The 25460-nt window shown below is 33.1% G+C and overlaps 1 protein-coding gene across 3 annotated transcripts in view; it reads right to left on the bottom strand.

Moving 5' to 3' along the window:
- ZFHX4 (zinc finger homeobox 4) overlaps nucleotides 1-25460 on the bottom strand; it is a 173145-nt gene that overhangs the window by 96530 nt on the left and 51155 nt on the right. The window lies entirely within an intron of this gene.

Raw genomic sequence — 25460 nt, 5'->3', positions numbered from 1 at the left:
ACTATATATAAAATCAGTAGGCAAATCCCAACCAGTGATATTCTAAAAGGGTCTTACACATCAAGTGCTTACTATGTAATAGGTACTGACTCAAAAGTAAATGTTTATTTTAATTTTTGTATAAATCTGCATGCGTGGAATAAACTTACATTTTCTATAAACAAAAATGTTTCTCTTAATCATATGTTAGGTTGACTAAAATCGTAAGTAACTTAATTTGAAGTTTAACCTAATTTGAAACAGACAACATTACGTGGAACCATTTTTTCACTATTTACAGTGACCCACATCAAATTTTTGTTAAAAAAAAAATGAGTTTTTGCAAGCGCTGACTGCTCTAATTTCTGCCCACGGCATGTAACAAGAGCCTTTCAAATTCCCTTTTTCTTTCAATGAAAAACTCTAAAGCATATTTAGTTGCAGCAGTTCATTGTAAAAGTAGCACTCTTGCCTAGAATTTATATTTATTTTATCATAGTTTTTCATTTTTCAGAAGTTATCAGCCAATGAACAACACTGTTTTCAACAATAAAGATAGGAAATTCCTCAGCCTCTTTTTCATGTCCTGGCTGTTAAAAGTTGGTGACATTGTTCATTGGACAGGAAAGAGAAAGGCCATCTCTTGAAACATCTTACTGATCAGGAATTTCATTTGCATTTGAGTTTCCCAAGAAAAAATAGGAAAGTCAGCACATAAAATTGTAACCTAATAATAGACATTTTATTTAAAGGGACATTAAACCCAATTTTTCTCTTTCATGATTCAGATAGAGAATACCATTTTAAACAACTTTCTAATTTACTTCTATTATCTAATTTGCTTCCTTCTCTTGATATTCTTTCCTGAAAAGCATATCTAGATAGGCTCAGTAGCTTCTGATTGGTGGCTGCACATAGATGCCTCCTGTGATTGGCTCGCCCATGTGCACTGCTATTTCTTTAACATAGGATATCTAAAGAATGAAGCAAATTAGATAATAGAAGTTAATTGGAATGTTGTTTAAAATTGTATTATCTGTCTGAATTATGAAAGAAAACTTTTGGGTTTAATGTCCCTTTAACTATATCTGAACTTTATTTTCAAATGTTTGACATCTACGCTGTGATACTATTTAATGTATGTGTGTGTATATAAATTCAGTTATATGTCTGACTATTGTCAATATTGCATTCAGTGACAATATCTTTAGCATTGAATAGGGTAATTGGTAATAAGTCATTAAAGAGGCACAGAATGTATTTACTTTTTATTTGTAGATGCACTAATGCCACTGGTTTATGCACTAATGCCACTGGTTTATGCACTAATGCCACTGGTTTATGGCGCATTTTACCATTGTATGTCCTTTCATAGCTGTATTTTGTCAATAAATGCTTTGTACAACTATGTTAATGAGATTATTTAAACATTCTACTGTATAAACTAATTATCATTCACCATGAATATGAGACACATCATGAAATTTTGGTGCATATTTGTTTTGTAATTTGCTGGTTTGAATGTAATGAGTTAAAATTTAAATTGAATCAAACTGTCACATAACTAGATCTTTGGGGGGAAAAAAATTTCATCTGAGTTTACATATGAGATTAAACCAAATTATATTTTTTTTAGTTCTTGCATCTGAAAGTAGTTAAGTGGGGGAAAAAAATCTACCCTTAAAGATTAAATTACCCGGTGAATGGTTTGCAACCACAGTGATGACATGATATGCAAGTCTTTCTCTTTCTGGTAACCACAAGCGCAAAATATAACTACGTAATTTACCTCCAAAAGTCAAATAGGGTTATTGGAACCTACCTCCTATGAAACATGAGGTGTATAAAGTGTGCAACACACATGACTATCTTTAATAAGAAAAGTTCAGCCCCCTCTGCTAGTATTATGTGAGACAACCATTTACTTCATATAAACCAGGTTGCACAATATATATATATATATATATATATATATATATATATATATATATATATATATATATATATATATATATATATAATTTAACAGTCTTAAAGGACCAGTCAACACAGTAGATTTGCATAATCAACAAATGCAAGATAACAAGACAATGCAATAACACTTAGTCTGAACTTCAAATGAATAGTAGAATTTTTTTTGACAATTTTAAAAGTTATGTCTTTTTCCACTCCCCCTGTACCATGTGACAGCCATCAGCCAATCACAAATGCATACACGTACCGTGTGACAGTCATCAGCCATTCACAAATGCATACACACTTATTCTTGCACATGCTCAGTGGGAGCTGGTGACTCAAAAAGTTTAAATATAAAAAAACTGTGCACATTTTGTTAATGGAAGTAAATTGGAAAGTTTTTTAAAATGGCATGCTCTATCTGAATCATGAAAGTTTCATTTTGATTGAGTGTCCCTTTAAATTGAACTTAAATCCAAAAAAAACCAACCTTTTAATTTACCCTTATTTCTACAAATGTATTCTTTGTTAATGGAGCTCCAATACACAACTGGGAGCTAGCATTAAACTTTGGTTAAGCCAATGACAAGAGAGTTATAAATGCAGCCACCAATCATTCACAAGCTCCCAGTAGTGCATTGCTGCTCCTGAGCCTATCTAGGTATGCTTTTCAACAAAGGATGCCAAGAGAACTAAGCCATTTTGATAATAGAAGTAACCTGGAAGGTTATTTGAAATCACATGCTCTGTCTGAATCAGGAAAGTTTAATTTTGAGTTTACTGTCCCTTTAAGACATGTACCAAGCTTTTGATATCAGCACATAGCATACTGGAGTTGTGGCTTTTTGCTAGTTGGATAATTACTTTTTAGATAACCTTTTATTTCATTCAGGAATTATTAATTTTCTTAGCACTATTTTAAAAAAAAAAAATTACAGTCTACTGATCAATAATAAACAATGACTATATATTGGAGCTATTTAGCATAATAAAATAAAGTGGCCTGTGGAGCTAACTGTCATTAAAATGGAAATAATGATGCATTATTTATGAGTAAAGTTTTATTTTTTAAATAGAAAATGTCCAGAAGATCATATATATAATATATCGGGTTTCAGTAATAATAGTTTTGAAGAATACAAATATTCCTTATCTCAGTACAATCACGTCTACTTCCAGGCTTTTACATAGATGATTCAAAATTTTGCCCTCAAGGCAAGACAGCCTATAGGTATCACCTAGGTAAACCAACATAACTATCCTGCCTGAGGCCAATAAAAAATATAACATTATTTTATTTTTAAGCCAATATTTTTTTATTTTTGATAACAATGCAGAAAGTTTATTTTTTTCAGCTCAGAGTAAGTTTAATCTAAACATTGTTTTAAGTTTTCTTTCTTTTCTTTTTTTTTTTTTAAAGTAGGTCAGTTGTCTCAAAAGAGCACTTTTTTGCTGTAACAGTTCATCATTGATTCTTTCATTTGAGGGATGAATGGTTTGGAGCAAGTGAGAAGACTCGAGTTATTTAAACATGCATTTAATAGTTTCTATAAACAGCACTGTCCAACTAAATTGTTTGTTCCTCAGAATTCCAAAGTGTGAAGAACAGCTTGTATCTGCTTTTCAGATTACCCCTTCAAGTGTGAGCCTTAGCTTGCAGTACTGTTACATTAACCCGTCATGTGCCAGCTTTGCATGCCAATGCATTTAAGACCACTCTAGCATTGTATTTCTCTTTTAATATTATTTTTACCAAAGCTACCCAAGATATGAGCCTGTGTTTTTATCATGCTACTAGTTAAAGCATATCAAGTGTGACTGCAATACTCACAGGCTAATGAACAATGCACAAAAACAAAAGCAACAGCAAGACTTCTATTATCTGATCTTCCGTAAAAAAACAAAAAAAAAATTGCCTTTTCTAGTGCATAGGAAGTGCCAGTAAGCCTGCAGGTGTGAGCCAGTTAAAAGAAAAGGCCTGGACTAAATAGATTCTTTGACTGTCAGGGATTAGAGTCATGGCACCAGTGGTAACACACATCTTTTCCTTTAACTTACAAAATTTTCTCACGAGTTTCCAAGAGTTCACCCCATAAGGGGCTTTCTAAGGCCATTCAAATGTCTTAAGTTTTAATTAAGTTGGAGTTGTCAGAAGAAAGCTTTTTTGGCACAGAGTCAGGGTCATTAATTACAGCTATCTTTGTTTCTTTCTGAAAAAGAACTCCACTGACTTGTTGCGTTACTAATGCAGCCTGCATTTTCTATCATGCAGGTTTTGTTCAACACAGCCTAATAAAGAAATCTGCCAATTACTTTCATCTTTACAAATTCAACTTCCTATAAAGTTTATTTTTGTTGCCATGCATTCATATTAAGGTAGCTGTGACTTTGTTACTGGTAAAATACTACAAAAGTTTTTTTTTTATTTGTTATTATTTGTTTTCGTAAAGACATTCTACAATCATACAATCAACTCATAAATATGTCTTACAAATTTGACTTCTGTGCATATTTACAGATGCCTTTAAATTTGTTTTGATTTAAATTTAGTTTTATATATATATATAAAGAAGCTGCTCCCAGGTGGCAGTGCACCACAGAGCAAGCTAACAAGTTATTGAGCTGGTGTTCATTCCTGAAAGTGCGGTTCTCTTTCTGTATGTCTTTAGTCTCCCCGAGGGAAAAAAGGGAAACCAGACCTGGACACCTTGCCCAATGTGCTTAGAGAAATAAGGCTGCACCTCACTGATGAGGTCCAATGAAGGCCACCAAAATGATTGTCTGGGTTTGCCGTGTTCCTTGTTAAGAAAGGGATTGCCTTGTATTTCTGGGCTGCAATGACCTTGATAAGTGGGATCAGGCTGATATACTACAGGAAAGGTCTTCTCTGTGAAATATATTATTGGGCTAAAAGAAGTTCTTTTACACCCAGGTGGTAAATCGCCATAGCTCAAGCTAACATGTTATTGAGCTTGTGTTTGTTCCTGAGAATGCGATTCTCTTTCTGTATGTAAATAAATATATATATATATTATTATTATTATTATTCTTTATTTACAAGGCGCCAACAGATTCTGCAGCGCTGCCCATGGATACAAGGGTAAAAGTATAACGGAGAAACAATACAATAAGACAAAATTGTACAGACAAATACAGGGGTAATTTAGGCCCCTATTCCCGTGTGAACTTACAATCTAGATGTATATGTTGTTATTATTATTTTGACTACTTGTTTATATACATTACAACAACGTTGATTTTAATTTATGTCATGTTGCTTTTAATAAAAACACTGTCAAAATAACATTTATTCTTGTCTTAACCTGGAAATTCTGATTTATGTTTCACATTTTACTGTTAGGAAATTCTCAGCAAGTGGCTCCTTACAAATTTTAAATGTACTTGGCATAGCATAAATTATTATGACACCAGCTGGACCTTCATACCCTTGAAGAAAAATTAATCACAAAAAAGTTTTCTTTATTTCAAATTGTGTTGAAAATAAATCTTGCTTTCACAAGCAGGAACATGTGTGGTAAAAAGGTAGTATGATCAACTTAAGGCAAACAAAAAAAATATTTTGAGATCATAAAAATATGTATTACTCATTACTGAATTATCACAGGCTGAGCTACAGAACAGTTAAAGGGATATTGCTGAAACAAAAGACATTTTGCATCTAACAACGAACACCGACCATTAAAGGGAATTATACTCAAAATAATTCTACTGTAGCGCAGCATTTACACATGTCAAAAATATATACATATGTGTGTGTGTGTGTGTCGGTGTATATAATATATATATATATATATATATATATATATATATATATATATATATATATTATTATTTTTTTGCCTCAATAAATATTAAGTATCACTTGGTTTTCTACTAATCCCCACTGGGGTAAAATTACGAGCTTGCACACAAAATCCCAGCACTTCCAGTCTATTATTTTTGTAGCAGCGGAAGTAATGTTTGCTATATCCATTGTTTGCCATGAGGTTTTGCACACAGCTATCAGCAACACTGCATTTCTATCAAACTACATGGTATTTAATTATATCCTATATTAATTAAATAAATGTCATGAGGCTTAACGTGTTCTAAAATAACACACCACAGTTACATCACTAACCTTTTTTTTTTAAACTTACGCTTAAACTCCTTAACATTGTGTTAATTATGGAGGAGGGGCAGGAAGCCTTCTGCATATGCACCTGTAAGTGGGCAGCATGGTTTATATTAACAGCCAGGGGTACATTTTACTGCAGCCAATACTTCCACAGACCTCTCAGGAATTAATGCAAGTCTATGGGCACTGAGGGTTTATGGGCTTCTAATAAAAAGTGTCTGCATGTCATCATCAGCACTAGCTATTGACACCCAGTATGTGTTTTTTTTTTTCCCTGCAGATTTAGTTCCAGCCTCTTACTTTTGTAATGAGGACTTATTAAGTGGTTGCAACCTTCAGAATACAGTTGATGTATACTGATTTTGTATCTGTTTCAAAGAACACAATTTTCTTAAAAAATAGAACAGCTTGGATCTGTACTTGCTAAAATCCTCTGTACATCCAAGAACCTATCAAGGAAAAAATAGGGTGAGTTCTATATGTTTCCAGGTGGTTGCAGTCTGATCTGTTAGAATAATGGAGTGCTTGCATCTTTGATAGTTAATTGTACAGGATTACTGTTTGGCAACCAACCAACTGACTGGCCTGGGGACAGATCATTTTATTTAACAGTTCATCACCAGTCCCTCACCAGCACCACAGCAAGCAGAGATCACTTGTTTCTTAAAGCTTGTAAATATATGGAAATCAGAAGAAAACTGGCTATCTTTTACAAGACCTATCTTTTTCTATTTTCACTGGAATCTCCCATGAAACTTATATTTGGACATAAAAACAAATTAAAAAAAAATAAAAATTTGAGAAGACAAATGGATAATTTTTTAAATTTGCAGCTTTAGTAAAATTGATTACAATGATAAACATTATCATGCATATTGAGTATCTTTCCTTTATACAGAGGATTCAGATTAATGTCATTTAGATGAGTGCATTTGTTAACTCAAGTCTACAGATACCTCTAGCAGTACAGTACATTTGAAATTAAACCAGATAGAGCATACAATATTAAACAGCTTTCTGATTTATGTTATCAAATTTGCTTTGTTTTCTTTGTATCCTTTGTTGAGGAGTAAACCTTTTAAAGCTGATAGAAGCTGAGGAGTGTTCTTTGTATAGCAGTGTTTGCAGAAGGCTATGACATTGCTACAAACATTGTTGCAAATACTGCTGCCATTGAATGCTAAAGATATGTGCACACACCTGAGCTGATAGGAGTATCCCTACGTTCATCAATGGATATGAAAAAAATAAAGCAAATCTTTCTATTTTAACCATGAAAGTTTAATATTGACTTTATATTCCTTCATGAGCTGATGAGTTGCTCAATAATTGTGACTGTCTCGTCTGTCCCTTAAATTAGATCTATTGGGATAAATACTTATTTAAATAGCTGTAGTTATTAAATCTTACTCATGTAACAGTAAACGTTGAGTAAATGTTGAGTACATAGCTCTCTCTCTTTCTCTCTCTCTCTCTCTCTCTCTCTATATATATATATATATAAATATATATATATATATATATACTGTATATATATATATATATACTATATATATATATATATATATATATATATATATATATATATATATATATATATATATATATATATATATGTTTTAATAATTATATATATATATATATTTATACAAAAACAAACATATATTTGTGTGTGTTTATTGCTATCAATTATCTGTCTATCTATCTATCTATCTATCTATCTATCTATCTATCTATCTATCTATCTATCTACCTATCTATCTATTTATCTATCCCATTCTCTATATTTTTGTATTTAAAGTTTCACCTTACTAGTACTTAATAGGAAGTGAATGACTAGGGCCACTTCTGAGAAGTGAAGTTGCTTCAGAGATTTTAGCTGTATCTTAATGTGTGATGGATGTAAATGGATTGTATTGGCTCAGACCTAAGAAAAGCCATGTAGTGGTGAAAATCTTTACAAGGAAAAGTACTTTAAAGCTAAGGTTTGGCAGTGCAATCCCAGAGGGACTATCTATGTCAAATTGTTATGTTTCCTTTATCCCTTTGTTACTATGGGACTAATGACGCAGTATTTCACGCTGCAGTGAAAGGGTTAGGGCTGGAAACAGTCATGATACTGGATTTTTGGGTAAATTGATGTAAGAAGTTTGTTGATGTTCAATTTCATTTGCTCTTTTACATGAATTCAAATATTATTTCCCCATGGCAATTAAAAATAAATGTTCAAATTATTCACCCACTGTTTTTGTCATTTGAGCTTAACAGTTAATTAAAAAGCTACAAAAAAATTTTATCCCCAAAAAAATATAATAAATAAAAATAAAAGTACATAACTGTAATTGTATTTTTTTTTCCATAGAATTAGCACGGCATGCAATGTTTTCATTTTAGTCAATATAATTGTAAATATTTCAGTTAAAATGTCACAAAATGAAAATGGTACTGTTCCAAAGGCCTTAAAGGGACACTGAACCCAAATTTTTTCTTTCGTTATTCAGATAGAGCATGACATTTTAAGCAACTTTCTAATTTACTCATATTAGCAAATGTTCTTCATTCTCTTGGTATCTTTATTTGAAATGCAAGAATGTAAATTTAGATGCCGGCCCATTTTTGGTGAACAACCTGGGTTGTTCTTGCTGATTAGTGGATAAATTAATCCACCAATAAAAAAGTGCTGTCCAGAGTACTGAACCAAAAAAAAAAGCTTAGATGCCTCCTTTTTCAAATAAGGATAGCAAGAGAACGAATAAAAAATTATAATAGGAGTAAATTAGAAAGTTGCTTAAAATTGCATGCTCTATCTGAATCATGAAAGAAAAAATGTGGGTTCAGTGTCCCTTTAAAATACCTTATAATCTATGCAGGATTTACAAAACTTTCAAGAAACAGCTGAGGAAATATAATTACAATGTTGTATTTCTGTGGGGACCAGCAGTATTATTTACAGCGACATAAAACCCCGATTTTATTTCTTTCATTTATCAGAGAACATGACTTAGATGGAACATGCAATTTAAAAATATCTATATATATTTTTAGTTTACTCCTAATTTAACATTTTATTTGTTTTTTTGATATCCTTTGTTGAAAATCATACCTATTTAGACCCTGGGGCAGCAATCCATTCCTGGGAGTTGGCTGTTGATAGGTGGCTGCACTTATATGCCTGTAGTCATTGGTTTACCCAATGTGTTCAGCTAGCTCAGAGTAGTGCATTACTGCACTTTCAACAAAGAATGAAGCTAATTTAAGGGGACATTCGAGTCAAAATTTAAATGCACATAGATTTATTAAATTTAGAAACATATTTGCAATATACCTGTATTGGCAAAAATGCTTCTAGTAAAAGTTATCACTGTTTAAGTGTTAGCATTTTTCTCTGCATGTGCATATGAAGCATAGCTAGATATTGTCACTGCACCCACATTTTAAAATAATACAGCTGCTCAGATCATCAGTGGGGCTTGTATTATGTCAGCAATTAACAAATTGAGTCATTACCAGATGGTACAAGCACCTTAGGCTCTCTTAACAAGTGCTGTGTTTAGCATGCTGGTGCACGGTGCATACTTAAATACACCTTTGAAACAGCTATAGCTTTTATTAGAAGCATTTTTGCTAATGCATGTGTATTACAAAATTGCTTCTGTTCAATACCGAAATGCACCCATGTGGTTTCCAATTATGGCTGGAATATCCCTTTAATAACAGAAGTAAATTGTCAAGTTATTTTTAAAATAGTGTGCTCTATCTGAATCATGAAATACAAATGTGGAGTTCTATGTCCCTTTAAGCTATTGTTTATTATACAATGTTATGTAAAGGTTTACATTTTAGGTTTGAGTTTTCAGATATTGTGGTCCATACATGACTATTAGTTAATTAATAAAAAGAGGCGAAATAGTAGCTGGCTGTTCTGTAAAAAGTCGGTTGTAAAGTCACCCTTGCATATCAAGAGTTGGTATAAGTCTAAAAGTAGCCGGCATGCTATTGAGAGTATATTAAGCCAGCTATCCATAGATAACTGATTTGTCAAATCCAAATTACTTTAAAGGGATATTAAACACTAAATAAATGCTAGCAAGAATGATGCATTCAAAGAAAAGATTAATCTGGGAATAGCATGTAGAAGTTTTTTTTTAAAGTTTCATTAGCTATTTAAATATTAACAAAATAAGTGTAAAGTTATGTGGGCCAATTTATCAATCATGATTTGCTGTAGTGAATCATGTCCGCCCGACATCACTAAATGACGATAGCATACACTGTCAGCATCTATCATTGCACTAGCATTTCACAAGAATCCGGATGATTGCAGCCCGCCACCTTAAAGGGACAGTCTAGTCCAAAATAAACTTTCATGATTCAGATAGAGCATGTAATTTTAAACAATTTTCCGATTTACTTTTATCACCAATTTTGCTAGGAGGTTCATATGCTAATTTCTTAGACCTTGAAGCCCACCTCTTTCAGATTGCATTTTAACAGTTTTTCACCACTAGAGGGTGTTAGTTCACGTATTTCATATAGATAACAATGTGCTTGTGCACGAGAAGTTATCTGGGAGCAGACACTGATTGGCTAGACTGCAAGTCTGTCAAAAGAACTGAAAAAAGGGGCAGTTTGCAGAGGCTTAGATACAAGATAATCACAGAGGTTAAAAGTATATTATTATAACTTTGTTGGTTATGCAAAACTGGGAAATGGGTAATAAAGGGATTATCTATCTTTTAAAACAATAAAAATTCTGATGTAGACTGTCCCTTTAAAGGTGGCAGACAAGTTAAGGAGCAGAGGTCTTACGAGCCGGAAACCTCAGGTGTAGATAGCAGCATCTGCTGTTTGATAAATCTACCCCTTAGTGTCTATAAAACAATGTGAGATGCCATGTTGTAACTTAGGTTACCTTCACTGCTGTGGCAAATTAGATACCATTATAAATAGGTCACTAGAGTTCGCAACCAATGGTTTAGCTTTTAACAAAGAATACCAAAAGAACAAAACAAATTTGATAACGATACATTGCAAAGTTTTTTAAAATTGCATGCCCTATCTGAATCATGAAAGTTTAATTTTAATTTAACTGTCCCTTTAATGGTTAAGCGAAAACAATGGCATTTAGACCGGAATTAAAGGTTCATGCCAAGTCACCACACAGGTGCTATTTATTCCATATAACTTTGAAAGCTTTGAAAACAGACATATCATTATATCCAATAGGAAGCAATAGCCACACCAAAAATATTGTTCTTAAGTCAAACTCTTAGAGTGTATTGATAAAGTTTATTCGTTATGATAAAGCTGTACTCTTCATAACTGACAAGCAAATTTTGACTGGGCTTATACAGTGACAAAGATGTCTCTTTGTGATCAATGTGATGTAAGCAACTGATTCAAAGTCTGGCCTTATCAAGGATCAATACTGATTTAATAAGTCACCACAGTTCACTTTGACATTGACCATGTAAATTATACATTTATGAAGGTCTATGAAAACACCTACCCCCCCCCCCCTTGAAAAGCCTGTGAAATTCAAATTTCTTATATTTTTCTCCACTTATCTGCTTTTATATTATAAACATATTTTTGGCAGGTATTCAAATGGTTTGAAATGACATATAAAATTAAGGGGGGGGGGGAAGCACCCTAACCTCTGGGCTAACTCTTATGAGAACAATTGTATCTTAAGTGCAACAATAGAAGCTGGGCATATGCTATTCAAAAAGGTTCTACTGACCCTTAAAAATCAGTAAAAAATAAATATCACGACAAAAACAGAAAGCTTAGTATGAGTGAAAGGAGACATGAAATAGAAATAACTAAAACTAAAGACCATATAGGAGGTTACTTCTCTCTGCTTATCCTCCTTGATCTGACCGCAGCCTTTGATACTGTTGACCACCCTCTTTTGCTCCAAACCCTCCAATCCTTTGGCATTTGTGGCACAGCCCTCTTGTGGTTCTCTTCCTACCTGTCAAACCGTACCTTTAGTGTAGCCTTTTCTGGGGCCTCCTTTGCCCCATCACCACTTTCTGTTGGGGTACCGCAAGGCTCTGTCCTCTGTCCCCTTCTCTTCTCAATCTACACTTCATCATTAGGTTCCCTAATAAGGTCCCACGGGTTCCAATATCATTTGTATGCCGACGACACCCAAATCTACTTCTCTGCACCAGACCTATCTCCTTCCTTGCTAACCCGTGTCACTAACTGTCTTTCTCAGATCTCTTCCTGGATGTCCTCTCACTACCTCAAGCTAAATCTCTCCAAAACTGAGCTCCTTATTTTCCCCCTTCTTCCAAAATCTCCACCCCCAATCTCTCTATAACTGTCAACAACTCCATCATTAATCCTACCGCACATGCCCGATGTCTTGGGGTCACACTTGACTACGATCTTTCACTCCTCACATTCAGTCCTTGGCTAAATCCTGCTGCTTCCACCTTAAAAAATCTTGAAAATAAGACATTTCCTTACACAAGACACAACTAAGATTTTAATTCACTCTCTCATCCTTTCCCGCCTCGATTACTGCAAATCTGTCCTATCTGGTCCTATCTGGTCTTCCCAGCTGCCGCCTAGATCCTATACAATCCATAATGAATGCCTCTGCCAGGCTCATCTTCCTTACACATTGCTCTTCATCTGCTGCACCTCTCTGCCAATCCCTTCACTGGCTTCCTCTTGCCTCCAGGAATAAACACAAAATTATCACTCTGACATACAAAGCCCTCAACTGCACTGCTCCCCCTATATCTCAGACCTTGTCTCCAGATACTCTCCCTCCTGTCCCCTTCCCTCTGTTCATGACCTCCTACTCTCCTCCTCTTGTTACCTCCTCACAATCCCGCTTACAAGACTTCTCCAGACTGGCTCCCATCTTGTGGAACTCTCTGCCTCACTCCACAAGACTCTCCCCTAGTTTTGAAAACTTCAAGTGCTCCCTAAAGTCTCTACTGTTCAGGGATGTATACAACCTACACTAACCTTTCTTTATCTTGTTTCCTCTCCTCCATTGCTATCCCCTTGAACCCCCTTAGCATGTAAGCCTAAGAGCCTAGCTGTTTGTAGATCACCTTCTTTAGAGCTGACTACAACAATGCGACTCTTGGCAGGGCCCTCTACCCGTCTGATCCCTATAAATGTTTCCTTGTATTCATTCCACCTATGTTTATAGCGCTGCAGAATCTGTTGGCGCTCTACAAATAACTGATAATAATAATAATAATCCTAAATGTTAATTTGAATATTCTACAAATATAGTTGGTGTTCCCAAAGCAACACTTACACTGTACTGTAAATAAATAAAGCTTTAGAGAAAAGATCAACAAGATTAATTAATTGCAATTTAGAAAATACACATCATAATTAGGTAGAACATGTTACCTGGACCCTTGGGTCTATTGCTTTTAATCTTTTTAATTGTATTAGTCATTCCTATTTTGAAGATTAATTTAGTATAATTCTTTCATGTAAAAAAAAAAAAAAACAGAACCTGAGTGGGGTGAAACCTTTTTGGGCCCGATGATCTAAAGGCTGGCAAGATTGTTAAAGAATGCTCTCCAATACTTCTATTTCCCTGGTGGAATGATCTAAAGCCACTTTTTACCCTGAACACATGGTGTCTCGCTTAGGGGCTTATAGTACATTATCATATGGGAAGGAGACATACATTACAAAAGTGCACAAATAGATTTGTATTTTAAATATCTTACAAAAGAATAATTGAACCATTCACATGAAATGAAATATGCAGGAAAAAATTGTATTGTTAAGGTGCCTCAAAAATTGTAACAAAATTCTTAACCAAAAATCGTATTTTGGCAAAAAACGTCAAATTTGAATGTAAATTACACAGGAATAAATTGTGTTTTATATATACACGTAAATAATAATTTAAGTCCACTGGATATGCAGAAAACACATAGAAATTTGTACTTACAAGTACAAAATACAAAGTGTAATTTTTTTATTTTTTTTTTAAATGGTCTGAACATGGGCATTTCATGAGTGTATATGAAATTGTTTCTATAATCCCAGCGTCATTCTGTGACGATTTTCACACTACAGATCTAACTATTTTTTCTCGCAAACTAAAAGGTGTCAAGCTTTTCTCAACACACTCAAAATACAAAATATCCTAATAGAAATATGCATGCATATGAAAATATAGGCGATTGTAAGATGCGATACTCCTAAAGCAGTTAATGGGATTTATATTGGCTGCAGGATTTACTTTTTAAAGTGCACCCTCTGCTCACTGCTCACTTTGCACAGAGGGAAGTGGCCCTTTTTAGTGAACTCCATTACTTTTAAGAGACATTTCGCCATTCGCAGGGACTGCCCCTTTTTTACGATAATTCTACAAGGTCAGCCCCTGTTAGGTTAACAAGAAAAATGACGTCTGTTCTGGTGAAGTTTAGATCATTGGGGCCCTTTGTGAGAGAACATTGATCCCTACATTATTATTAATATTATAGTATTGATATTATTTAATCTTAATGTTGTAGTAATTAAATGTATGGATAATGTTATTATAATATGGGAAGAATAGTTTCATTAGCAAACTACAGGTTAAAACTGTCAGCTTTGGTGTAAGATTCCATTGCTTACTTTAATCCTAAATATTTATTGTAGGTTACAGTCTTGGTAACCAATCATAGAGGATTATTCCCAGAAGAACCTTCTAAATCCTTTTTGAATCTAAAGTTACTTTCCATTGGACCTCCACTGATATACCTGTTAATTAATTGGCAGGAACATGGATCTGCTATATAACGTTCGGAAAACGTATGTAGTGAAATACTTTATAAAGCATGTTATGAAGGCTTTATAGCTACACAGAGGTTTTCATCTTACCTCTTGGATTACCAATTTTATGAAAAAAAAAGACTAATTTATTTTTTTAAGTATTTTAAACACACACTAACATTATTTGGACTCAATCCAGATGAAAAATTCCATCTGAACACATGTTACTAGTAACCACTATTGAGCCTAAAGAAAAATGTAATACTAAACCTTTGGCACCAAAACACTTGGCATATTGACAAGGATTCATAGCAGAAAGGTATAACTTTCTTCAAATATACATGTAGAACCATTCATTAATAATTTATTTTACAATTAATAAATAGCTTTCTTATGTTGAGAAATCACTACATTATAGCACATTTGTGGTAGATACTTTGAAACTAAGAAAAAATAATCTATTTTCAAGCTCTGATACCCGATACACAATCATACTCAATATTTCTTTATAACCGTCATTAAAAAATCTAGTATTACGACTTCTGTGGATATGTGAATTTCTGTAATCCACAAAATAACAAAGGAGAAATGAATCCATCAACATAATATCAAATTTAAACATATTTTTACAGTTTATATCATGGACCATGGACTGCAAAAATAATATATATATATATATATATATATATATATATATATATATATATATATATATATATATATATATATATATATACAGCATAAAGGGCCTACAGCATATTCAGAATATTATTAAAGGGACAGTCTACTCCGGAATTGTTATTGTTTAAAAGATAGATAATCCCTTTATTACCCATTTCCCAGTTTTGCTTAACCAACACGGTTATATTAATATTCTTTTTACCTCTGTGATTACCTTGTATCTAAGCCTCTGGAGACTGCCCCTTATCTCAGTTCTTTTGACAGACTTGCAATTTAGCCAAATCAGCGCCCTCTCATAAGTAACTCAACTTGCCTAAGCACTATATTATCTATATGGCACATGTGAACTAACACCCTCTAGCTGTGAAAAACTGTCAAATGCATTCAGATAAGAGGTGGCCTTAAAGGGTTTACAAATTAGCATGTGAGCCTAAATAGGTTTAGCTTTCAACTAAGAATACCAAGAGAACAAAACAAATTTGATGATAAAAGTAAAATGGAAAGTTGTTTAAAATTGCATGCCCTATCTGAATCATGAAACTTTAATTTTCACTAGACTCTTCCTTTAAATAATACAATAGGATTAAATCCAGTCTCTTTTCCTAACATTTTATGTTAAAATAGAATACAAATGGTAACTAAATAATGCTTTTATTCATTCAGGGACATAATCAGAATTAGAAATGTAATCTATAAACTTTCTAAACACTATTTGGAATATACTAGAAAAAATGCTACAAAAGATTAATTAAACCTCATTAGAAATGGAGCTATGCAGAGTGAAATAAATGTAAAATATATACCTTGTTTTCTGTCTAGCTGCATTATTTTTAATTCTATTTCAGATTAAAACAGCTAGGGGGGATTCTTCATTCTACGCCTGCAAGACCAATTAGATACATGAGCTAGGTCCGCAATTATTCATTGAAAAAACATTTTTGAAACCAACCTTTTTAATTAAGTCTAAAATATATCATGCAGATGTATGTTATGCTTCTCTTTTATACTAAGAACGCAATGCATCTGGAGAAATTAATTATGGATTTATTTTGGTAACATGAGAAAATGCAGCTTCAAGCAAAAAAAAAAAAAAAAGTCTAGTTATTTTTCCTTTGTAAAGTTATTATTTAAAGGGACAGTCTAGTCAAAATTAAACTTCCATGATTCAGATAGAGCATGCAATTTTAACCAACTTTCTAATTTACTCCTATTATCAATTTTTCTTCATTCTCTTGGTATCTTTATTTGAATCTAAGCTTAGAAGCCGGACCATTTTTGGTTCAGACCTGGGTAGCGCTTGCTGATTGGTGGCTACATTTAGACACCAATCAGAAAGTGCTACCCAGGTTCTGAACCAAAAATGGGCAGGCTTCTATGCTTCAATTCTCACTTTTTTTTAAATAAAGATACCAAGAAAACGAAGAAAAATTGATAATAGGAGTAAATTAGAAAGTTGCTTAAAAGTTCATGCTCTATCTGAATCATTAAAGTTTAATTTTGACTAGACTATTACTTTAACCATATCTCAAAACAGTCAACATTAGGTCATTTGAAATTGTGAATCAATTTTGGAATACTGCAGTACTTTTTTGAGTGACTAAAGAAACCCAAAATCACAATGGTTAGCTTTAAAAAACAATCTAATTAATGGTTTATTTTTTGTTTCGACTAACTAGGAATACACAAATGTTAGTCAGTATATCAAATATTTTTCACATGAAGCAAAGAGAAACATAAAATATGTGATCCTTAACTCCTACCTGAACCCAGCTGTTGGTTTATACAATAGCTATCGCTTGTTCCCACACTGAAAGATAAATTACTTTATACATTGCATGTTTTATCTGACCAACAGTACGATTCACTAGTAACTCAAAACGCATCACTCTCAAACTGAAACTGTCCAAAACAAATCTGATCAATGCAGATGTACATTTAAGTAGCTCTTAAAATGTTTTTATTGAAATGGATCCTAATCAATGGCATGTAAAAAACATAAAATAAAATTAAAAAGATCATACAAAGGAAATCCATTGGCAGTAATACTAAGTTTATTCAGCCTGGGGCCTAGAGGATATATTAAATTAACAAGTAGGGCTGCAAATATGGTTTTAGCCTATACTTTCTGACAATGGACAAATTTGATCCTTAACATAACAATGCAAATATACACATTTCACCTCATTCACTACCAAAGACTTTGATTACTGTGATTACTGTGTCCTATTAACTGTGTTTTGATTGCTTATATCTATCTCTCTCTCTCTATCTATCTATCTATCTATCTATCTATCTATCTATCTATCTATATATATATATATATATATATATATATATATATATATATATATATATACATACACACGCATAAATATATTTATGCAAGAATGAAACTTATTGGCAATATATTCAGATATCTTGAATACATAGACACATTTTGAAAAAAAAAAAAAAAAAGCTAACTAGTTATGGAAAAACAACATATAACTGAATGTAATGTTTTTGAAATATCCCTTTGTCATATTTATAAAAACCTTTCACACAGTTCCAATTAATGTTTATTATCATGTTATGCATTCTTACATATTTAATAATAACATGTCTCACATTGTTGATAGGTATAAGTCACATCTAAAAAATTATATTTTAATCCCCACTGGATAAACATTTATCCTCTAAGACGAAAGGATAAAGATTTTAATGGCATCTTACTTGGGATTCAAAATAAATAAGGCAAAGATGAGTTCCCATCATCTTAAAACTAAATTACAGAGATTAAACAATGTAAACACAAAATGGATATATTCCATTTGCATATTATATTTCGCTCTTAAAGTTGATATTGAAGATTAAGGGTCAGCATTTAATCCTCACTCCCCTAATCCCTAACATTAGAAAGACATCCATGAGTGCATGTCTGCTGTACTAAATTACCTAGAAAGAAAGCAAATTCCGGATGAAAAGGGAAGCATATTTATATTATGGTGATTTAAAATCTGTCGCCTAAACACATCTTCCCCCCTCTATCCATTGACCTAAATTGCGCACTAAAAGCTTGCATGTCTGCAAATGGGCAGCTAACACTTTGAGACAATCCAGAGATTCTTCACTTATGCAGAAACAATGCCAACAAATTTTCTGGCTACAGTAAACACTGTCTTGTTCATATTTTGCAGAACCAAGTTTAGGCCTATAAAATAAGACTTTTCTTTCATGAAAATAGTTAATTGTTCAATGACTAATCTTTCAGGCTTGTGAAGAAAAGGAAGCATGAAAATGATTGTCAAAATAAATAAAACATCAGATTTCCATACCAAACGATACATCTGCGGTAAAAGAAAGTTTAATAGCATAGGCGTATCTTTATAAAGTATTACATGCGTAATCTACCATGTTTTACAAGTTAACATTCTTGAGCATAAGCAGTTCACTCTCAAAATCTGTCTTCTTAAACTCTATTGTGTTGTTTTTTATAGTGCTGATGTACATTACAATGGAACACAATATACACATGAGTTCTTAATTAAACAATAATTAGAAATATTATAGTAGGGATGAGCAAACGATTGAAAAATGATATTCAAATGATAGGACAACTGCTCTCCTGGGTATTTGTACCTAACATTCAAAGGTTTATTTTTTACTAATCTTAAATGCTCTTTTTTGAATATTCATTCTATTTAAGGAAAAATTATAATGAATTGTTAAATCAGCATTAGAATGTGGAATGTTGTTCATGCTATTCTTACTTTATTTTAAATGTAAGTCTAACATGCAAATTAATTATTGCTAGTTTTGCTGTTTCTGTCTAATGCATCACGTGTAATACTCATAGCCAATTTATTGTAGAAAAAAAATCATTTTGAGTATGGTTTAATTCAGTTGAAGTAGCTTTGTCCGGGTGTCCACCTTAAGACTCTGAGCCAACCACCTTGCAGCTCATGTATTAAATAACAATGTTTGATGCAGCCAATAGGAGACTGCATTGGATGTGGAGGAGTGTGCATATCTGTTCAGTCTGTACCACTGCAAAAAGCACTTATGATGCATAGTCACTGCCAGGCCAATCCAGACTTGAATTGGCTTCATAAATCTTTGTTATTTAAATGAAGCAGCAGCAGGGGCATGGAAGGTCAGAACCAATCATGACTTATGACAGTTATCTTGATGGAGATAAATTAATTTAATACAAAATAAAAAAAATTAAAGTGTCACTGAAGTCAAAATTAAACTTCATGATTCTGATAGAGCATGCAATTAAAAAAAAAACAGCCCCCATTTACTTCCATTAACAAAATGTGCACAGTCTTTTTATATTTATACTTTTTGAGTCACCAGATCCTACTGATCATGTACAAGAATTTACAGAATATACATATATTCATTTGTGATTGGCCAATGGCTGTCACATGATACAGGAGTGGAAGTAAACATAACTTGAAATGTGTCAGGAAAAAAATCTACTACTCATTTGACATTCAGACTAGTGCTATTGCATTTCATATATATATATATATATATATACATATTGACTTTTAACTATTACAATAACACATTAAAGCAGCCCAGAATATTAGATGATTTAGATAATTGATCATTTCTTAAAGGGACATGAAACTCCACATTTTTCTTTCATGATTCAGATAGAGAATAAAATGTTAAACAACTTTCTAATTTACTTCTATTATCTAATTTGTTTCATACGCTTGGTATTATTTGCTGAAGTAACAGCAATGTACTACTGGTTTCTAACTGAACACATTGGTGACCCAATGACAAACAGTATATATATTCAGCCACCAATCAGCAGCTAGAACCTAGGTTATTTGCTGCTCCTGAGCTTGCCTAGAAAAACATTTCAGCAAAGGATAACAAGAGAAGGAAGCAAAATAAATAATAGAAGTAAATTGGAAAGTTGATTAAAATTTTATTCTCTATCGGAATCATGAAAGAACATTTTGGGGTTTTATGTCCCTTTAAGCTTTATTTGAAGCAATGAATGTTAGAATATTTGGCCAACATTCAGAAGTCTAATTGAATGGATAAATGGGGACATAACTGATCTTTTTAAATGAATGCCCCAAAACATTTACACATCACTAAAAGATATATTACACAAAAGTCCAGCAAAACTGTAAGGATGCCAACTCACTTTTACCTGACTTGAACATTTTTATGATTATACTTTTTTTTTTTTTATAGCTATCTTCATTCTACATGGGAACAAAGGGGAACCAATAGAAACAAAAGAGAAAATAAAAAAACAAGGTAAAAAGGATAATGGTAAAAAGCAGAAACAATATAAAAAAGGATCTTGTTTTTTATATTTAAAATTATTTTACATGGGATAGTTTCATAAGTGTTAAATATATGACAGCTGCACAATTTTTGTGGTTCAGCAAGGCTTAATTATTAAAAAAAAAAAGCTTTGCTATAAAACTATGAGCATGGCGTTTTATAACATGATAGCTCTATTCAAACCTGATAAAATCTCAGTTACAAAAATGTGCATGACCTAATGGTTTAATATTTAACAGCACCATTATAATATCATTCCTGCTTTATTGTTCAGAATTTAAAAATTGTACATAGAATAAAAAATGTTGACAGTCATTTACATTTTATTTTAATCATTAATTCTATTTATATAGTCACTTTTAGCAAGTGAAGACTTGTGAAAGTACTTTTCACAGCAAGTGCTAAACATGCATTTAACAGATATTATTTAATCACTGTTTGTTTTGTTAACATTCTAAAAGGTTTCTGAAATCTATTTTTTTTTTTTTACTGAATCAGTAAATAAATACCCAAAGCACCAATAGTCGGGTAGCATTTAAACAAATTTGTTTGAAGTTAGAGAGTTAATAAAATGCAAAAGCTATTTAGAAACTAAACTGCAAGAGCTCTTTTATTTATTTCCTAAAAGAAACATCAGATTTTGATTTGAAATCTGAATGTACAATTTGTTTGCTGTTTAGTTTATCCTGATGAGTGTGTTTATATCTTAGACTTGTGCCAGGTATATCAGTGTATGTTCTCATATTATTGGTATTTGTGAGGTTGGATGTTGGGGAGGGGTTCAGACCTTGCCCTCCTGGCTGTATAAAAATTATATTAAAAGTTTTAATGGTGCCTTCAAGTAACAGTTCATTGGGTAACAGATTTAACTTTTTTTTTTTAATATCACATTTTCAGGTTAGTGGGAATTCATGTCTTAAGTGACAAAAAAAAAAATCTTGGACTTGGTGAACACGCTGTATTGCTGTTGCTACTAAACAATTTGTAGGTATCAACACCATATCCCAAACCTATAGGTGGAAACCATAGTCCTTAATATGTGTAAACCTTGACTCCAAATCATCTGATCCAATCCTCAGATAGCAAAACAAAATTAGGAAAAGAGCTCAAGGGGAAGTGAGAAACTATCAGTTAATCAAATCTAACGAACCCATCACTAAAGCTGATATCAATACATGCTTGATATATTATCCATTTATCTATCTATCTATCTATCTATCTATCTATCTATCTATCTATTTATCTATCTATCTATCTATCTATCTATATATATATATATATATATATATATACACACATACACATGCATATACAGTATCTCACAAAAGTGAGTACACTCCTCACATTTTTGTAAATATTTTATTATATCTTTTCATGTGACAACACTGAATAAATGACACTTTGCTACAGTGTAAAGTATTAAGGGCACAGCCTGTATAGCAGTGTAAATTTGCTGTCCACTCAAAATAACTCAACACAAAGCCATTAATGTCTAAACCATTGGCAACAAAAATGAGTACACACCTAAGTGGAAATGTCCAAATTGGGCCCAATTAGCCATTTTCCCTTCCCGTTGTCATGTGACTCATTAATGTTACAAGGTCTCAGGTGTGAATGGGGAGCAGGTGGGAAATTTGGTGCTATCGCTCTTACACTCTCTCATACTGGTCACTGGAAGCTCAACATGGCACCTCATGGCAAAGAACTCTCTGAGGATCTGAAAAAAAGAATTGCTGCTCTACATAAAGATGGCCTAGGCTATAAGGACACACAAGAAAGCCTGCAAACAGCGTGCTGAAGACAAGCAGACTAAGGACATGGATTACTGGAACCATGTCCTGTGGTCCAAGGAGACCAAGATAAACTTATTTGGTTCAGATGGTGTCAAGCATGTGTGGCGGCAACCAGGTGAGGAGTACAAAGACAAGTGTGTCTTGCCTACAGTCATGCATGGTGGGGGAGTGTCATGGTCTGAGCCTGCATGAGTGCTGCTGGCACTGGGGAGCTACAGTTCACTGAGGGAACCATGAATGCCAACATGTACTGTGACATACTGAAGCAGAGCATGATCCCCTCCCTTCAGAGACTGGGCCACAGGGCAGTATTCCAACATGATAACAACCCCAAACACACCTCCAAGACGACCACTGCCTTGCTAAAGAAGCTGAGGGTAAAGGTGATGGCCTGGCCAAACATGTCTCCAGACCTAAACCCTAGTAAGCATCTGTGGGATGTCCTTAAATGGAAGGTGGGGGAGCACAAGGTCTCTGTGATGTCGTCATGGAGGAGTGGAAGAGGCCTCCAGTGGCAACCTGTGAAGCTCTGGTAAACTCCATGCCCAAGAGGGTTAAGGCAGTGCTGGAAAATAATGGTGGCCACACAAAATATTGACAATTTGGGCACAATTTGGACATTTCCACTTAGGGGTGTACTCACTTTTGTTGCCAACAGTTTAGACATTAATGGCTGTGTGTTGAGTTATTTTGAAGGGGAAAGCAAATTTACACTGTTATAGGCTGTGCACTCACTACTTTACATTGTAGCAATGTGTCATTTCGTCAGTGTTGTCACATGAAAAGATATAATAAAATATTTACAAAAATGTGAGGGGTGTACTCACTTTTGTGAGATACTGTATATATATATATATATATATATATATATATATATATACACACACACATACATACATACACACATACTGCTGTGTAGAGTAGCTACATTTGTAAAAACGGAATAGCAGCACAACATATTTATCTATCTATTTATCATTATTATTTTTTTGAAAATGTGAACGTGAATTAAAACCATAACACATACAAAAATAAAAACAGGTACTTTTAGATCCAAAAAAGTCAAACACTACCATAATTTCTCTTTAATGCTATTTATAATAATTATCATATTTGAATCTGATTTTTTTTTTAAAAATAGATATAATTTCTATTTCTATTTACACCAATGAGAAGAAAAACAGTAGTATTTGAGGGGCTGATCTTTTTAATGGAGCATTATTCTTAAAACTCCATGAATCAACCACCCTTTCTGTGAAGAAGGGCTTATGTAAAGTACTCCTGAACTTGCTACCCTGCATCTTGAGATACTTACTTATTTTGCTAGATTTGCTTTTCTTTATAACTTCAAATTTATTAAAGAGACATTAAAGTAATGTTTTCATATATGCATTAGAATGTAACTAATGTGACCAATATAAATGAGCTCCTGCACATATCAAATAATCACAGTGTAGAATGTAGGAAAGTCAAGACTCTGAATTCCATGGAATGCACTCTAGACTCTCTGGGACGATTGTTAAACTACAATGTTATAATTAAAGGGACATAACCCCCAACCCCCCCAAAAAAAATAAATCTTTCATGATTTAGATAAAATGTAGAATTGGAAAACAAACTTGTCAATGTACTTCTATTATCAAGTTTACTTTGTTCACTTTATATCCTTTGTTGAAAAGCAGGTATGAAAGCATTGGAATGTGATTGGAGGAATATATGGCAGCAGTTTTATAACTATTTTATACATGTGAACAAACAGTAGGTGGCAGCAGTGCCTCCTGTAATGTATTGACAGCCATCTAGCTATTGCTTCAACAAAGTATACCATGAGTACAAATTAAATTTGACAATAGAAGTAAATTGAAAAAGCTTTTAAAATTGTATCACAAAAAAAAAGTGTTTTGTGTTCCTTTAAATTACAGGAAAATAAGGCAAAATATATATGTGCATTGGATTTTTTTTTTATTATTATGAATAATTAAACATTTATTACAAGTGGCATGCTATTTAGTGCTCCCGCATGAACGTACAATTCGATAGAAGTAAGCTTTTTGCGCACTTTGGTTAGAGAGCATATTAAAAGTTGAAAGTAAAACATTTTCATACGAACGCTAACTTGACAAGCGCAAAAAGCATAACTTGAAATATTGCGACCGTGTTAACATATTCTTCCACATACTTCAACAGAGCGCAACGTGCACAAAGATCTACAATAATACCCGTATCGCTCGCGTGCAACACTTAGAGCACCACTCATAATCTAGTTTTTAATTGGGAATTCAGATTTTGGGTTAATGTCCCTTTAAATCTATTTCAATTTCTGATAAGTTCAAACTTTTATCCTCCTCTTCTAAGCTGGGATTCCACAACAGAGTCACAGAATATCTTTATACACTATGTAAAAAAGTAAATAAATACTTGTGATAACTTGCTCTTTTTTTAAATTCATTGATTTAAAACAATAAAAATAAAGAGCTTACAGTGCATATCATGCAAAAGGTTGAAATGTGCAGTCTAGTTGTATGTAAGTTGCCATGGGTGACATCACTTTGTTAAAGATCTGTGTTTATGCAGTCATCATCCATTCTGAGAAGCACATTGTTTCAGAAGAATAGGTTTAGTTAGGCTGCATACCAAGGCCTACTCTACATACCGGTGTCTGCTTTGAAGATTACTTTAATTTTCTCTCTTTTGTTCCTGATGAAAACACTGAAAAAATCTAGAGACTCTATGTAGAAATGTTGCAGAAATTAGATAATACGACATTTTGTAATTCTTTAAATGGTTTTCAATCTTTGATCTGCGTGTAACTCCTTCATCCAAGAGATTTTCCTGGTTGGTTGCACTGAAAGGGTTACACG

The sequence above is a fragment of the Bombina bombina genome, chromosome 5, assembly GCF_027579735.1.
Source record: "Bombina bombina isolate aBomBom1 chromosome 5, aBomBom1.pri, whole genome shotgun sequence".
Lineage (NCBI taxonomy): Eukaryota > Metazoa > Chordata > Amphibia > Anura > Bombinatoridae > Bombina > Bombina bombina.
This window is presented reverse-complemented; position numbering and strand designations above follow the sequence as displayed.